This window comes from Triticum aestivum, chromosome 2B, assembly GCF_018294505.1.
Source record: "Triticum aestivum cultivar Chinese Spring chromosome 2B, IWGSC CS RefSeq v2.1, whole genome shotgun sequence".
Classification (NCBI taxonomy): Eukaryota; Viridiplantae; Streptophyta; class Magnoliopsida; order Poales; family Poaceae; genus Triticum; species Triticum aestivum.
Window position 1 is genome coordinate 502,182,509 of NC_057798.1, and position 14,276 is coordinate 502,196,784.

Consider the following 14,276-nt stretch of genomic DNA (forward strand, 5'->3'; position numbering starts at 1 on the left):
TGTGGTTGCGGTGTCGGGGTGTCGAGGCGGGGTCGGGGTGTCGTGTCGGGGGTCGAGGTGTCGGTGATGTCATGTCAGGGTGTCGAGGCGGTCTCGGGGCGTCATGTCGGCGGTCGGGTGTCGGCGTTCTGGGAACGGGGGTACCGAGACTTGCCCGCTTGCGGCCTGCGGCGTGGCTCAAGGAGTGGCCCCGTACAGCTTGTCGACACAAGCTCAAGACCCTCGCGAGGGGCCAAGCCTCGCGGGGCGGATGACTGGAAGCTTCCTCAGGCACGGCCTCCTCAGGCTGGCTCGCGAGGAGGCGGAGAGATCAAGGCAGGGTACCTCACGAGGTGCCCGTGATGCAAGCCATAACGACCGAAGCTAGGCGGGCGCCAGGCGGGCGCCAGCCTGCGCAGAGTCCTTGTTTCCTCTTTGGTGCAAAGGGGGCAAGCGCAAGCAAGGGTATCAAGCAAAGGCGAACATTTCGGTGCAACAAGACCAAGACCAGCAGAACGGCAGGATGGAGGTCATCGTGGAGCCCAAGCCGGCATCATCTTCAGAGTCTTTGGCAGGCGAGGACCAACTTTGGTCAGGATAAGTGTACTAGATATTCCCCTTCAAAATGGCCAATTGTTGGCGCCATTCCCGCTCAATATTTGGGAAGAGGACCAGGGCCTTGCCCTATAAATAGGGCTAGCCACCACAGTAGAAAGGGATCCGGATTCAATCCTTCCCAAGAGGCATCATGTCGGTGTCAAAACCGGCGGATCTTGGGTAGGGGGTCCCGAACTGTGCATCTAGGCGGATGGTAACAGGAGACAAGGGACACGATGTTTTTACCCAGGTTCGGGCCCTCTCGATGGAGGTAAAACCCTACTCCTGCTTGATTAATATTGATGATATGGGTAGTACAAGAGTAGATCTACCACGAGATCAGAGAGGCTAACCCTAGAAGCTAGCCTATGGTATGATTGTTCTTCGTCCTATGGACTAAAGCCATCCGGTTTATAGACACCGGAGAGGGCTAGGTTTACACAGAGTCGGTTACAATGGGAGGAGATCTTCATATCGTATCACCAAGCTTGCCTTCCACGCCAAGGAAAGTCCCATCCGGACACGGGACGAAGTCTTCAATCTTGTATCTTCATAGTCCAGGAGTCCGGCCAAAGGTTATAGTCCGGTCATCCGGACACCCCCTAATCCGGGACTCCCTCAGTAGCCCCTGAACCAGGCTTCAATGATGACGAGTCCGGCGCGCAGATTGTCTTCGGCATTGCAAGGCGGGTTCCTCCTCCGAATACTTCATAGAAGATTTTGAACACAAGGATAGTGTCCGGCTCTGCAAAATAAGTTCCACATACCACCGTAGAGAGAATAATATTTGTACAAATCTAATCTGCTGACGTATTCCGTAGCGTGACATCATGCCATGGCCAAGCCTTCATTCGAATCGTTTTACTGTCCCACCTTAGCGCGTTTAGTGAGGCGGTTTCCTTGGCACGTCTTGTCAAAGCAGAGATCGTGTCCCCTTATTCCGGGATTCTCATCAATACGGGCATGGGTAACCCAACTGTGCCATTAATCACGGCGCTTGGGAGATAAGCGAGTTTTACCAGGCTGGTGGGGGCACATAGTTTCGTCCGCCCATATAAGGGGATAAGGATCCACCTTTTCCATCTACGCCTTCTTCCTCCTTTGCTTATCCATCTCCGTGCACTCGAGCTCCAACGCCCAAGTCCGCACTTCCCACCTCAACTTCCTCCAGCGATGTCCGGAGGGGGAGGCAGGTGGATGGCCTCCTCCGTCATGGAAGGGCACATCAAAAAGTTGAGGAAGGCCGGACACTTGTCCAACGACATTGCGCACCGGCTTCCCGACGAGGGGCAGCTCATCCCCACCCCCAGGCACCATGAGAGGGTGGTGTTCCTCCCCCATTTCCTCCGCGGACTGGGCTTCTCACTCCACCCATTTGTCCGGGGGCTCATGTTCTACTACGGCCTGGATTTCCACGATCTGGCCCCGAACTTCATCCTCAACATCTCGGCGTTTATCATCGTGTGCGAGGTTTTCCTCCACATCAAGCCCCACTTCGGCTTATGGCCGAAGACCTTCAATGTCAAGCCGAAGGTTGTGGGCGGTCGGCAAGCCGAGTGCGGAGGCGCCATGGTGGGCAAGATGCCCAACGTCACATGGCTCGAGGGCTCCTTTGTGGAAACCATGAAAGGGTGGCAATCGGGGTGGTTCTACATCACCGAGCCGCGTGACCCTAAATGGGCAGCGGCCCCCGAATTCCAATCTGGCATCCCCACACGGCTTACCTCCTGGAAAGAGACGGGCCTGCCGTGGGGTAATCCGGAAGAGGTTACCGGACTCCAAACCTGCGTCCAAAACCTGGTGGACAAGAAGGTTAAACTTGTCAACGTAGTCCAGGTCGTGCTCTTCCGCTGGATCCTCCTGTGTCAACGACGGGCTTTTAACTTGTAGGAGTTCGACCCGGCCCAACACCAAACTTTGTCCAGGCTCTTTGACACAATGCACGAAGACGCCTGGAAGGTGCTATTCAAAGGCTCCAAGGTTTCCCCTCCCATTACTGAGGATCGAGGATTCTGCGCGAAGCGCCAAGCCAGCGCAGTAAGCTTGTTTTACCCTTTACAGGATACTTGTTTTTCCTAGTTTGACTCTACGCGGGATCTAAGCTCCCGCTCCTTTGATAGGACTGGAAGAAAACGTCCGGACAGATTGACTGTCCGGCTCCTTTGCCCGAAGGCCCAGCAGATGCACACTTGGCGAAGCTGCTGGTCCCGGCACCTCACGTGGTGCCGGAGAAGAGGGCCAAGAAGAAGGCCACGGGAACTCGAAAGAGTTCCCGCGCCTGGTGATGTCGGATTCATCGCCCGACGACCCCGAAGCGCACTCCTCCACCGAAGACAAGGAGGAGGAAGAAGAAGCCTCTCCCCCTCCAACGGGGGGAGGAAAGAAAAGGAAGGACGCCCCAACTAGGGAGGCCGGAGGGTCCAAGAAGGGAAAGACCCTTCTTCCGGACTACTCCACCAGCGCCGACGACGGCAGAGAGGAGTGGCCGTCCAGGGCCAAGCCCCTGGCAAAATCGTAAGTATCCGGATACTAGAATAACTCATGGCGTTTCTTTATTGCACAGTATCTTCTGACGCTGAATATAATCATGTAGTACACCCAAGGCCCGGCTCGACGCTTCGTCGAGCGGCTCCCTGGATTCGTCGGATGTGAATTGTTTTTCACTCCCGACTGCTACCTCCCCTCGCCTTGCGAACGATGCCGAGGTGGAGTCCCAAAAGGGGCTAAGCCAGGAGGAGGTAGCCCCGGAGGCGCCGCAAGGCGACCTCCCGGACTCCAGGCGCAAAGGGGGTGAAACCCCAGAGGGATCTAAGTCCGGCCCTGGGCCGGACACCGCATCGGAACCTTCAGTGGTTCCGGAGTCCGGCAGGCGGCCCCCTCGTAAGAAGGTCAACCCTACGACGCCGGTGGCCTCAGTCCAACCGGAGGCACCGGACAATTTGCTGGAGGTGCTTAACGGTGCCTCCATCGACGAGGAGCACCGCACTATTATGAGTGCGGTGATCCAGAAGGTTCAGTCCGCCAAGAGCGGGCTAACAGAAGCCTGTGCCAGCCTTCTAACAGGCTTTGAGGTATGTATTTAAGACATGTAAAAATATTACCGCATAGACAGTAGCCCCTGATGCTCAGTTTGGTGTTCGGAAAGAAAAGCCGGACTGAGGATCTAAAAAGATATACGCAGGAGTCTAACATAAGTATGTCAATATGGGAATGCAGGCTGCGCTGCTGACCTTTGCCGCACTGGCTGCGGAGGTCGTTGCATTGAAGCAGAGCCTCGAGCGGTCCGAGAATGAGCTCGGCCTTGCCAAGAAGCAGCTCGAGGACAAGGAAGGTAAGTAGTACCTTGTATAATGATATAAAAAGATCTGGTTGCAAATAATGACAGAACCAACGCGAGTGTTACAGGGGCCACAACCGAGGTGGCGACCCTGAAGGAAGCGATGTACAAGGCCGAAGACAATGCGGCCGTGGAGCGCACCGAGCGAGAAAAGCAGGAGGCGCGGGTGGTGGAGGTGCGGCAAGAGCTCCATGCTCTTGTGAAGAAACACGAGAGATTGGAGCTTGACTCAAAGACTCGAGAGTCCGAGCTTGCCTCGGCCCTTGAGAGCGCCAAATCCGCCAAGGCCGAAGCCCAAAAAGCCCTCCAGGAAATTGAGGCGATGAAGAAGATAGCGGCGGGTAAGGCATTCTTTATGCAAAGCAAGCACGTGAAAGTGAATTACTTGTTACTTACCCGAGTCCGGAGCTCACCAGGAGCATTCGCAGATCTGCCCCGCAGTGTGTCCGACGCTGCCGCATTCTACCGAGCCGAGGAAGGGAGCTTGACGGAGAAGGTGTTTTGGTCCCAGTATGTTGAGGCCGGACACCCGGTGCCCTTGAGCGACCAGCTAAAGCAGCTGGTCGAGCTCCATAAGGTAGCTGAACAGGCCATGAAGGGCCTAATAGTCCGGCTATGGCCTGGGAAGGTCATGCCCGGGAGCTACTTTGGGCTGGTGAGGCGGCTGGTGGATGCCTGTCCACGGCTTGAAGTCATCAAGCGCTCCGTATGCATCGAAGGCGCCCGTAGGGCCCTTGCCCGTGCTAAAGTACACTGGGGCAAGCTGGATGCTGAGAAGCTGGTGACAGGTGGGCCACCGGAGGGGAAGGAGCATCGCATGCCCGAGATGTATTATGAGGGCGTCCTGAAGGGTGCCCGCCTTGTGGCGAATGAATGTGCCAAGGATGTAATTTTTGAGTAAACTCGCTCGTGCTTATCCTGTGCGCTGAAAACTTGTTCATATGTGCTAAGCAACGCTTGTTGAATTTAAAATATTACCTTCTGTGCGGCCGTTTATTAAATCTGAGAGATGCGAGTCGTCGGCTTCTACCCCCATACCATGAGTGCTGGGGTGTTCGGGATAAACATGAGCGCTCTTGTTCCCATTCTTGCGTCCTTCGAGGGAGGCGCTCAGCACAACGAACAAGGCAATCGGACTATAATGCTTTATCACTCTCACTTAGCCATAGAATTCTATAATTTTAAATTTCGGCAAAGCCCCTAGTATTCGGAAGACCGAGTTCGGGGCGCTATCCACGCCTAGGCCGGACAAAGCCAGCTCCTTGCTCTAAGCGGCATAAGTCTTTAGGGACTCGAAAACCTCTCGAACAGCGACCGGCTCTCGCCCTATCATGACGGTCAGTTTTAGCTTTCTCTACTGAGGTGCTTAACCCAGCTCAACTGGGGCACAATCGCAGTAGTTCTCCCAGCGCTACCTTAGCCGATATAACGGAACATAAGGTACCAAAACATGGGAGCCGAGCAAACCCAACTATTGACCCAAGACATGATTTGGAGCCGATGCATATAATGCTATAAGTTCGGGGTGCCGCACTCGTGAGAGTGTTCGGACATCTCACACCATATTCTGGGGCACTTAAGCCCCTGGTGTGTTGGCCGTACCAAAGTGTACGGTTGCATAATGTCATCACTGAACATATTTACATAAAAAATGAATGCAATAATAGACAAGAGCTATGTATTGTTTATTAAGAGGCTGATGTGAAAGCAGAACGGTACAAATAGTGCGATAAGCAAGAGATGGGATTATTTGACATGTCCCCCTCCAGGGGCAAGCTGCGAGACTTTATGTAAGACATGTATTTAGCTCGTTATAGAGACCACCTGGACATTCGATGTAGCTTGCTGCCTCCCTGGCTGTTGCATCGTGTGTTCGGCGATTGTACTGCCGGACAGGCCTTCCGGAGAATGGAGTCCTGAAAGTAAGAAAAAAAGGAAATGACAAAATCGGGAGCCCCTAGTGTGGTTGAGCCACATTTTGGGCGTGCCGTGGTTGTGCCCGTCCCCCTATGCCCATGGTATTTCTAGAGCGTAATTATGTACGCGTGGTGCTGGTTTCGCAATTTCGCGGGGGTTGGGGTTGGGGCCGCACTGCTACGCTTGCTCGGTGCGTGCCAGGCGGTCTTGTTGTATGTTACTCCGGGCGCGCTTGACGGTGTCCGGACGTTTAATAGCCGGACTGGAGAATTGCCTTGAGAGGCTACTTTGTACTTCTGCCGCGAGGGCCGCCGTATGCTCCTCCGTTCGGAGAGAGCGTTTGGTGTTTCCGTTGACCATGATGACTCCTCGAGGGCCTGGCATCTTGAGCTTGATGTATGCATAGTGCGACACCGCATTAAACTTTGCAAATGCGGTTCGTCCGAGTAGGGCGTGATAGCCACTGCGGAACGGGACTATGTCGAAGATTAACTCCTTGCTTCGGAAATTATCCGGTGATCCGAAGACCACTTCGAGTGTAACTGAGCCTGTACAGTTGGCCTCTACACCTGGTATGACGCCTTTAAAGGTCGTCTTGGTGGGTTTAATCCTTGAGGGATCTATGCCCATTTTTCGCACTGTATCCTGATAAAGCAGGTTCAGGCTGCTGCCGCCGTCCATAAGGACTCTAGTGAGGTGAAATCCGTTAATGATTGGGTCTAGAACCAATGCGGCGAATCCGCCGTGGCGGATGCTAGTGGGGTGGTCCCTTCGATCAAAAGTGATCGGGACCATGGGTTGAAATTTGGGGCAACTGGCTCCAACGCATATACGTCCCTGAGTGCACGCTTCCTCTCCCTTTTGGGGATGTGGGTTGCGTATATCATGTTCACCGTCCGCACTTGTGGGGGAAAGCCCTTCTGTCCCCTGTAGTTCGGCGGCCGGGGCTCCTCCTCGTCATCGCTATGCAGCCCCTTGTCTCTGTTTTCGGCACATAATTTGCCTACCTGCTTGAACACCCAACAATCCCTGTTGGTGTGATTGGCTGTTGTTTCGGGGGTGCCGTGTATCTGGCACGAGCGATCGAGTATTCGGTCCAAACTGGATGGGCCCGGAGTATTTCTTTTGAATGGCTTTTTCTGCTGACCGGGTTTAGAGCCTCTGAATCCGGCATTAACTGCCGTATCCTCAGCATTGTCGCCATTAATGCGGCGCTTGTGCTTGTTGCGACGCGACCTGCCATTGTTGTCCTTGGTATCCGAATTATCAGGGCTCTTGGTCATGTTATTACTACGAGCTAGCCAGCTGTCTTCTCCTGCACAAAAGCAGGTCATGAGTGTTGTGAGGGCTGCCAGGGATTTCGGCTTTTCCTGTCCTAGGTGTCGGGCAAGCCATTCGTCTCGGATGTTATGTTGAAGGCTGCGAGGGCCTCCGTGTCTGAACAGTCGACTATTTGATTTTTCTTGGTTAGGAACCGTGTCCAGAATTGTCTGGCCGATTCCTCTGGCTGCTGAATTATGTGGCTTAGGTCATCGGCGTCTGGTGGTCGCACATAAGTGCCCTGGAAATTGTCAAGGAATGCGGCTTCTAGGTCCTCCCAGCAACCAATTAACTCTGCTGGCAAGCTGTTAAGCAAATGCCGAGCTGGTCCTTTAAGCTTGAGTGGGAGGTATTTTATAGCGTGTAGATCATCAGCGTGGGCCATGTGGATATGAAGGAGATAATCCTCGATCCATACTGCAGGATCTGTTGTGCCATCGTATGATTTGATGTTTACGGGTTTAAAACCTTCGGGGATTTGATGATCCATTACTTCATCTGTGAAGCATAGTGGGTGTGCGGCGCCTCTGTACTGGGCTATATCATGACGAAGCCCAGATGAGCTTTGTCTACTGTGTTCGGCCTGGCCGTATTTTCCATGTCCGGCGTGACGGTTATCGTCACGCGTCATGGGGCACCCAGGCGATCCGTAGATCGATCTTGTTTGCCTTGCCTTGTCCTCCAATATGTCTCACAGGTCTGGCGCATTTCCCCGTGCCTTGGTATTTTTTGAGCGGTGCCGGGGTGCGGCTTGAATTGATGGCCGAGAGGCCTCTCTGTTGCGGCCACGAGGTGGCCGGTCGGCCGCGTTGTGCGCTGGTGATGTAGGTTTAGGTGCTTCCTCCTCTAATCGGTGTAGCAGCCTGCGCTTTGGGTAGCTCTTGGAGGGGCATTCGAGTTCGTACTCTTCGGCCGCAAGGACTTCGGTCCATCTATCAGCTAGCAAGTCTTGGTCAGCTCTAAGCTGCTGCTGTTTTTCTTGAGGCTGTTCGCCGTGGCCATAAGCCTGCGTTTGAAACGCTCTTGTTCGACGGGATCCTCAGGCATGACAAATTCGTCGTCGTCGAGGCTTGCCTCGTCTTCGAAGGGAGGCATGTAATTATCGTCCTCTACCTCTCTGTCTGCCGCTCTCTCATGAGGGCTGGTTTCTCCATCCTCCTGTGCTGAATCCTGCAGGAGGGGGTTGTCTTCGGCGCTGTCCGATGTGTTATTATCTCCCGTGCCAGAATTGCCGTTTTTGCTTTGGCGGGATTTAGAGCGGCGCCGCTGACACTGGCGCTTAGGCTGCTTCTTAGAGGGGTCATCCTCCGTTGTTCCGTCGCCATTCCCTTCTTTTGGGGTGTCCACCATGTATATGTCATATGACGAGGTGGCCTTCCAGTGCCCTATAGGCACTGATTCTTGGTCGTCTCTTGCATCGGCGTCCATACCGTCGATGTCTTCGGAGTCGAAGTCGAGCATGTCGGTTAAATCATCGACAGTGGCTACGAAGTGGGTGGTGGGTGGGCTTTGAATTTCTTCGTCGTCCGCATCCCAACCTTGCTGACCATAGTCCAGCCAGGGCTCTCCTGATAAAGAGAGAGACTATAGTGAATTCAGAATGTCACCAGAGGGCGAGTGCTGAAAGATGTCCGTGGCGGCGAACTCCATGATCGGCGCCCAATCGGGTTTGATCGGCAGGGGTGCGGAAGGTTCGGAGTCCGGAAAGGAGTCCGGCACGTTGGAGTCATGAGCTTCACAAAGGACAAGGATGGTGTTTGGCTCGACCGCCGTAGAGATTGTAGCCCCCGAGGCGATGTCCAGCCACCCTTCCTCGATTGGCGCAGTCGGCTCCGAGCTAAGGGTTAGAGCGGACACTGGGCGGCCTCCTGGGCACTGTTCGGCGGCAGAGCCAGATCATGCCCATCATAATAGTGCGGCGTGCTCAGCTGTGGCTCGAACCCGTCGAAGATCAAGTCTCCGTGGACGTCAGCCATGTAGTTCAAACTTCCAAACCTGACTTGATGGCCAGGGGCGTAGCTTTCGATCTGCTCTAGATGGCCAAGCGAATTGGCCCGCAGTGCAAAGCCGCCGAATACGAAGATCTGTCCGGGGCAAAAAGACTCGCCCTGGACCGCATCATTGTGGATGATCGGAGGAGCCATCGGGCCTAAGGATGACGACACAGAGGAACTCTCAATGAAAGCACCAATGTCAGTGTCAAAACCGGCGGATCTCGGGTAGGGGGTCCCGAACTGTGCATCTAGGTGGATGGTAACAGGAGACAAGGGACACGATGTTTTTATCCAGGTTCGGGCCCTCTCGATGGAGGTAAAACCCTACTCCTGCTTGGTTAATATTGATGATGTGGGTAGTACAAGAGTAGATCTACCACGAGATCAGAGAGGCTAAACCCTAGAAGCTAGCCTATGGTATGATTGTTGTTTGTCCTACGAACTAAAACCCTCCGGTTTATATAGACATCGGAGAGGGCTAGGGTTACACAGAGTCGGTTACAATGGGAGGAGATCTACATATCCGTATTGCCAAGCTTTCCTTCCACGCCAAGGAAAGTCCCATCCGGACACGGGACGAAGTCTTCAATCTTGTATCTTCATAGTCCAGGAGTCCGGCCAAAGGTTATAGTCCGGTCATCCGAACACCCCCTAATCCGGGACTCCCTCACATCACCTCCACAAGAACTCCTTCCCTCGCGAGGCAGTTCTTCCTTTGTATTGTTCATCATCAGCCCCAGAGGCAATCCACCACACCACAAACTAGAGTAGGGTATTTCACCACAATGGTGCCCAAACTAGTGTAAACCTCGTGTCCCTTGTGTTGTTCTTCGTGTAGTTTAGATCCTTTGCGAGGCGACGAGACGTGAGTAGGTAGGAGGTGTGATCTCCGCCCGCACCCCAAAGTTCGAACCTTAAGGGTCTGCCGGAACCCAAAATCCGACATTTGGTGCGCCAGGTAGGGGTGCGCCGGAATCCTCCTTCCGCCGCCTTGTGTTTCGCCGTCTGTCGCATTCATGTCGGACGCTCGTTGAGCCCGCGCCGAGCACCGGGCTGCTCTCGCCACCCACGTCACCCAGACGGCTCCCGTCGGCGGATGCCCCCGCCATTCCCCGTCGCCTGCCGTCAATTCCGCCACCGTCCCGGCGGGGAACGAGCATCAAGCATCGTCCCTGCATCCTTCGGTGCGGCGAGAAGGCCGCACCGCCACCCCGTCGCTGACCCCAGTCGGTTCATCCTCCCACACCCGTCGCGCTCCTGCGGACGCGCATGCCACGCTGCTCCTGGCGCGGGAGCTCCTGCACTACCGTCCCGTCGATGACATCTACGACAAGTGGCTCGCCCGCATCACCGAGCTCGTCAGCGCCGCTGGGGGCTCCCCTGCACCATCCATCTTACTGCACCGTGCCCCGCCCTACGTGGGCAACGAAGCTCCGGGGGTGCCTCAGCGGCCTCCCCCTCAAGAAGGCGCCCTGGCCCCAAGGCGCGTGGCCCCTGGACGGGACCCGCTTCGTCTGGCGCCTGCACAGCAAGAGAAGAGCTGCCAAGAGACCCCTCGTCCCAAAGAAGCTGCCCGCGTGCTCCCCGCACCGGCATGATATGACCGCGCTCCTGCTCCAGCGTGCCAAGACCCCGCGCTGCTCCTGGAGGCAGCGTGCGGAGACCTCCAAGATCAAGCTCTTCGTCACCAAAGGCCTCCCGTGGCCACTGCAGGCTATCGTGCCTTCACCGCCGAGCTGCGCGGCGTGGCCTGGACGGGCAAGTTCAAGCCGGATCTGCCCCCGCGCTACAACAGCACGGCTGACCCTGCGGAGTTCCTCCAGCTCTATGAGCTGGGCATCGAGGCCGCCAACGGGGACGAGAAGGTCATGGCGAACTGGTTTCCCATGGCGCTCAAGGATGGTGCCCGCACATGGCTCCTGAACCTGGCTCCTGGCACGATTTCCTCCTGGGATGAGATGCACACTCGCTTCATCGCCAACTTCCAAGGCACTCGCGACCGGCCCCCGGCCATGAGTGACCTGCGCCGCATCAAGCAACAGCCAAGAGAGACCCTGCAAAAGTTCATCCAGCGCTTCAACAACGCTCGCCTCAAGATCCCCAGGGTGACTGAGGAGGCCATCATCTCGGCCTTCTCCGACGGCGTGCATGACATCAACATTAAAGAGGAGCTAGCAATCCATGAAGACCTGTGCACATCCCTGGAGCTGTTCAATTTGGCGACCAAGTGCACCAGGGTTGAGGAAGGGTGTCTCTCCCTCCTTGAGCTTCCGGTTGCCGATCCCAAGAGAAGAAGCCCAAGGTCAAGGACGTGAAGCACAAGGGGGCTGTTGTGCTGGCATCAGAGCTGGACCCAAGCGAGGCAGGGATCAGCCTGAGTCCTCCAAGGGCAGCCGGTACTGCGTGTACCATGACCTCCACGGTCACAACACGAATGAATGCCAAGAGCTCAGGGCTGTGCGGGATGTGCGTGCCGGCCGACGCCCCGAGCGCAATGACCGGGGCTATGGCCGAGGAGGAGGAAGAGGTGGAGGACGATGGGAAGACCGTGGCCCTCACCAAGGGTGGCGTGACCGACCTCACGTGGACCGCTGGCAGGACCAGCCTCGCGAGGGAGGTTGGAGGGATTAGCCTCGCGAGGATCGCCCACAAGGCAATGCATGCCTCCCTCCTCTACCACCACGGCCGAGGAGGAATGAAGACCATCATCAGGACAAAGGGGCTGGGGGCTACCAGGAGCTGCGCGCAATCTCTTGTATCTTGGGCGGCGCTCAGGCCCCGGCCTCTCAGCGCATCTTCAAGCAGTTTGCTCGCGAAGTGAATGCAATCCTCCCCAAGCTTGAGGCCACACGCCCTCTCAGGTGGTCAGCATGCGCCATCACGTTCATCTCAAGTGCGCAGCCACAACCAGAGTCCTCCCGATGCTTTGCTCCCCGATCGTCAGCAATGTGCAGGTCACCAGAGACCTCATCGATGGCGGAGCAGGACTCAATATCCTGTCCGTCGAAACGTTCAACAATCTCCAAGTGCCATACAATCAGCTTCAGCCAACCAAGCCTTTCTCAGGAGTCACTGATGGTTCCACTGTTCCGATAGGGCAAGTCCGCCTTCCTGTCACCTTCGGGAAGCACGACAACTACCGCACCGAGCTCATTGACTTCGACGTCGCCCACATCCGCCTGCCGTACAATGCCATCCTCGGGTACCCAGCCCTAGCCAAGTTCATGGCGGTGACTCATCACGGCTACAATGTCCTCAAGATGCTAGGAAGCAGTGGAGTCATCACGGTGCCTTGTGAGGAGAGGGATGTTGTGTGTTCTTTGGAGCGTGCTTTTCAGGCTGCATCAATCGAAGACCCAGATCACAAGAGTGGAAGGTTTCCCGAGGCAGTCCCTAAGAAGAAGAAGACATCGCCTGGTCCGGACCCTCAAGAGGCAGGCACCGCAAAACCCGTGCCTGTTCAAGGGGCGCCTCCTTCTGTCGCATAGGAAGGCGCGCCCGGCGCCCTCCTCGGGCAAGGCTCGGGGGCTCTCCCTTGGAGGGCCATCGACTTTGCCAAGATCATGAGGGAGGCGCTCGGGCACCACTTGGAGGCATGTTTCAAAGCACGTTTCCCTCAGGAAGGAGCAAGGCAAGGAGGGCCAAACCCTCATTAGTTCATCAGCGAGACCATTCAGGAGCTGTAGGAGTCAGGAGTCATGAGTGACAGCTGCCGCTTACCCGCAGTAGCTCCCCATCTGGGCGAGGATGGTGGGCTGCGCGTCTGCATCGACGTACCAGGACTCAACCGAGCCACCTCTCAGGAGCACTTCTGGCCCTCACGCGTGGGACGCTGCAAAGGTCCACCCCATAGCTATGTTCGCATGCCTTTCAGCTTGCCGAACGAGGCTGCTGTGCGTCAGCGCCTCATGAGGAGCATTTTGGAGGCTCAAGAGGCCAGGCATTCCGCAGTCCTGGCGGAGATGGAGATGGTCCTCGAGGGGCCGCCAGCGCCTCTGGAGCCTCCCGGGGCTCCTGGCCCTGGGGGCTCGTGAAGCTCGGCTTCCGCAGCGCACGTCGTCCGCTACTTCGGCATCCCTTCATCTCCGACATCATTAGGTGACACCCTTCGAGTTTCATTTTCAGTTGGGATCGCCCCCAGGGCTGCATCATTCCCAGGCCGCGTGGGTCCGTCCCTGCGGCATGTACCCCTTTTGTTCATGTTTTTAGCTTACCTTGTTGGGGGCGCCCCTCGGGCTACATTATCCCAAAGCCGCTCGGGTCCGACCCAGCGGTGTTTGCCTTTTTCTGCCTCTATTTAAACGGATCTGCTCCTTCATGATTAACGTGCTTGACTTAATCGCCCGCTTGATTGACACCATCTTATGGAGCTGCTCCTTAACGGCACGACGCTTGCGCATGGGTCCGTCCCTGCAACGTCGACAAACCTGAGTGGCTGAGCTCTGGCCGCGGCAACCCCGCAATGCGCCACCTCACCAGGCCCTCAGTGCCCTCGTCACCCCTCTAGAGCAACCGGTAGCTGGCTGGCAATTGTAACGGCAACCTCTCGTTTTCCTTGTGATGAGCTCGCAGGATCTCTTTAAGGAGCAGCGTCGGGTGAGGCCTTCGCAGCATCTCCTTCCCTCTTGTCCACGCGAACCGCTTGCACGTTAAAGGGGGGCGCCTGAGCATCGCGACTCACGGGCTCTTACTGGCTCTCCGTCCCTAACCTCCTAGCCTTGTCCACGGCATCACGACCTGGCATACCAGCGACGGCTGAGCTCGCTCGAGGGCCGGGACCCGAGGACGTAGAGAACGAAGGGGAGTGAAGGCAAGAGGGATGAGGCTCACAAAGACCTCGCTAGGCAACTCCTCAGCTGCCGCCGCGCGGGCCTGGCACCGCGCCAAGGAGTGGCATCATGCTCTCGAGATAAGTCATCCTCCAGAGATATTAGCTATCGCAGACCTTGCACCTAATGCAGTTCCGTGTTCGCAACGTTGCGCTCCTTTCTCACTGAACGATGGCTGCTTGAGCGCTAAAGGGGACCTCCTGAGCATCGCGACTCAGGGCCTCTTACTGGACCTCGGTCCGCTCACCTCCTAGCCTTGACCACGGCATCGCGACCTGGCATACCAGCGACGGCTGAAGCTTG